Here is a 4,233-nt window from a genome sequence, read left to right as displayed (position 1 = left end):
GGTACATCCTGTTTGTTCACATTTAGTTTTGTATTTAACTTTCAGCCATTTTAACCATAATATTCCAAGAACTGGCTTGATTTGAATCCAGCTTGCTATGGTTTATAGTGTTTTCAAGAGTGTTTAAAAGTTTTAAAGTTTTGTGACCATTTTCTATTTAAATATTGCCTCTATTTCATTATTTTTCTCCCCTCCTTTATGGACTCCAAACACCCATTATTGACCCTTTCACTATGACTCCTGTATCCTGTATGTTTCTCTTATTTTCCATTATTTTTATGTCATTGTACTTCATCCTTCAGATCAGGTATTTTTCTGAGCCACCTTCCAGTTCACTGCTTCTCTCTTTACAACTTTCTAATTCTTTAGAAAACCTACATATTTTGATTATTTTCACTCTTAAGTTCTAAATTTATTATTTGATTAGTTTAGTTTTGATTCTTGGCTCAAATCCTTAATTTTGTCATTTACTATATGTGCATATTAATCTCTGTTATTTTGAAATTATTTTATCCAAATTCTAATATCTGGATCTCTGGTAAGTCTGTTTTTATTAGCTGATTTTTCTCTTCATTTCATTTTCAGTTAATTCTTTTATTTTCTGCCCATACTTCCTTTTTTCTATTGAGTACCATATATTATATGTGAAAACAGTTAGGTGTGATATTATGCTTTTATTTTTGTTTATTTTTAATTTTTAAAATTTTATTATTATTATTATTATTATTATTTTAGAGAGACAGAGAACAGATGAGCAAGGAGAGGGGCAGAGAGAGATAGAATCTCAGGCAGGCTCCATACTCAGCACGGAGCCTAATTCAGGGTTTGGTCCTACAACCTTGGGCTCATCACCTGAGCTGAAATCAAGAGTCAGACTCTCAAACAACTGAGCCACCCAGGCCCCCCTGTGTGGTGTTGTTTTTAGATTACATTATCTTTCTCCAGAGAGGGTTTTTCTTCTGCTTCTGGTTCATAAATTGTGGCTGGTGCAGCTTAATCCAATTAGACTTTTAGCTGATTCAGAGTTGGTCTTGAATCTCTGTTAAGAGCCAATTTATTTCTTACCTTTACTCTTATATTAAAATGTATCTCTTTGAGAATATAACCTAAATACTCAGGATCTACAATAGGATCGCTCTGTCTTGGTTGATTCTGCATTCTAATATTTGTCTTTAGCCTTATGAAATTGCCAGAAAATTTTTCTCAGCCTCTTAGCCTTTCAGCTCTACTTTTTGTTTTTTCTGCTCCTTTCTCAGATACTGTTATAGAACAGCAAATACCTCCATGGGATAGATCAACCTCCTCATCCTAACATCAAATCTTCTGTTGCCCATTAATCCTCTCAGCCATTTTGTGCTTTTTGGGTAGAGATAGGAGAAGGAAATTAAAGATATAGATTCCTTGCTATCCTGAGAGGGTTAAACTTTTTGAGGTTCTTCTAGTTTTATACTTATCTGAGCTTTACAATTTTACTCCTTAGGAACTGTGGTGTAAATGGTGGTTTGCTATAAAAAAAACGACAATCTCTTGAGCAATTGGGGCGCTAGGTTACAGTTCTTTCTGCTCTGGACTCTTGTAACCGAACAAGGGGGAAATCTAGGTGTAAGGGTTCCTGTTATCCCCATTAACTGCCAGAGCCTAGCCTGGAATTTAGGTTATTAGACCTCTTCTTAGAGACTTATCAGTACTTGAATTCCAGTTGTGTCCTTTTTGATTTCCCCTTCTTGCTCACTTGTTCAAATCTTACTCTGTTAAGACAAGGAAACAGTTCTTATCTCCTCACATATTCTCCTTATTTATATATTATGAGTTCTATGTATGTTCCATGTTCACATGTAGTTTCATTCTTGGTATTTAAAGTCAGGTTTTTGAAATTACTAACTACATGCAAACAATGCCTTTCTCTCTCTAACATCTGTTCTTTTAATTGGAACCCAGAACTTTCAAAATTGCAATATGCTGTAGTTTTATAAAAGTCAGCTTAGGGAGAACAGTGGTCCACTGCTTGTGAGATGCTGTACTTTCCCAATCCATGGATTACTATCCCTTGAATGAAGGATATCAGACCACCATTTACACCAGTTGTTTTTGTTTTGTCATTTGGTAGGCTTGGCGATGAAATGGGACCAGAAGTCAGCTATGGAAGATTCTGAAGATGACTCCTAGGAGTAAGTGAAAATGCTTGCAGAGCCTTATTTCTTTGTGGCCTATTGAGCACTCTCCAGGATCTCTGGTAAGCTTCTGTTGGATTGAACTCTGCTTATCTTACAAATTGAGCTCCTTGATTTTATTTGTTCTAATATTTCTAACTGGGAAATTGTGGTATGAGAGACTCCAGATTTTTCATGGTGAGATTTAGTGGGCCACAACATTTGGGTTTGTGGCCATCCTTGTCTACAAGGTAAAGGCCTTTGGGAGGGCCTTCCAGGTCTTTGGAACTATGCACAGACAGCCAGAAAGAGTAAGCCTGGTTGGATTTGGCAGTATTGTTTCAAGGGAAAATAATGGATGTGCCTCAGTCAAAATAAAGCAAGATGGCAGCTGTTAGGGGACTCACAAGGGGACTTAAGGTAAGTCCACAGCATAAACTACTGGGGGACTTGAGGAAATAAATTCAGACTTTTTAGACCAATGTCTTATCAAAACCTAAGTAGGTACAAGTCAGACTGTTAAAAGCCATTAGTGTATCTGTCACTACAAAGAAATCTGAAAGGAATAACAGATCTACTGATGATGGGAATTTTGGAATCTTGCAAAATTGGTGGGCACTGGTTGAGCACTTAAGTACTAAAAGAGGGATTGCCACCTAATTCTAGGACCACCATGCTAGGATACATTGATTACAGTACGCTTTAGATTGTCACTAAGTCACCCACCAGCCTCAAGAAAATGTCCATGCAACAAGGTACAGTATAAAGCACTACAAAATCCCCAACCTTCTTTGGTATTAATTTGGCTCCAAGAGGCACAAGGCTCACCTAAGAAAGGGGGTCCTTATATTTCAAAGAATTAAGTGCTCCACCTTCCAGCATACCTGCTTATTTTGTGCCTACAAGCTGTAATCTTAGGCTTTATCTATCTAAAGGATCTACAAAAAGATACCTAAATATTTGTAGATATCTAAAAATATCTACAAAAATGGAAATAATCTTACTAAGACAACCTAGAATGGTAATTATAGAGAATTTTCCAATTAGACAAGATCATTCATTAAAGAAGAGCTCTTTAAAGTAAGGTATCCTAAATCAAACAGACTGGATGGAATAACTATTTTAATTGGCAGGCAGAGGTTCCAAAAAAGCTTTGATTCCAAAATTGCTTCATTGAAAGTTTCACTGCAAAAGGCTAGTGAAAAAGACACAACAGGTACCTAAAGGAAAAGACTTTAAGACTGACTGACTTGTCCCCTATTACACCCCTCTATCCTTGTTTGCCTGAATACTTACAGTCTACTCATCTGAATTGTCCTTCTACTTGGAAGAGGCTACAGACTAAAAAAAAAATGTCTTCCAAGTTAATGGCCTTACATATATCCTCATATCCACCTTCAAAAGGAGGACTCCCAAATGAACCCCTTGCAGAGGTGATGCCACTCTGAGAGATTGTCCAGTAACAACCAGTTATTTCTTTAAATAGCCAAGGAGAAATTAGAATTAATAGAAAATTTAGTCAAATTCTAGTAGATAGTGGAGCTACACTTTGTATGTTAAACTCCACTTGTTCCAGAGTCTGAAGATGGGATGTTGGGAAAACTGTCGGAATCCAGTCAAAAATGAGAATTCTTACCAGAGTCAGCTATCCAAGATCACTGTCTGTAGTGTCCAACTCAGAGAGAAAAGCAACATTTTACCTTGTCTCTTTATTTCCAAGTCTATACCCCTTGGTTGCCAATTCTTTCCCGCCCAGAAACAGCTGTGACCCTCTTTATTGCCTCAACCTGATGGTTGGCAGCCATCAGGTCGGGGGCCCCAACACATTATCAGACAGAAATGTGGGTTGTACCCCATTTGCTCCTAGACATCTGGGCAGAAGTGTGGGTGGCACTGCAGTTGCAGTGGGGGGGGGGGGGGTCCTACCACCTATTGTTAGGTCTTATAGGAATTGTCTCAGTCTTCCTTTTAACTTTCTTTGGGAGTGGCTTTGGATCTTGGGAAGGTAATATCTTTTGTACCTCTTTGATGCCTCTTTGGTCCATGAGGTTGTTCAGTACTGCCAGAAATATTTGTGGTTTGT

The sequence above is a fragment of the Suricata suricatta genome, chromosome 3 (assembly GCF_006229205.1).
Source record: "Suricata suricatta isolate VVHF042 chromosome 3, meerkat_22Aug2017_6uvM2_HiC, whole genome shotgun sequence".
Lineage (NCBI taxonomy): Eukaryota > Metazoa > Chordata > Mammalia > Carnivora > Herpestidae > Suricata > Suricata suricatta.
The sequence above is the reverse complement of the archived record's forward strand: the minus strand, read 5'-3'. Positions refer to the sequence as shown.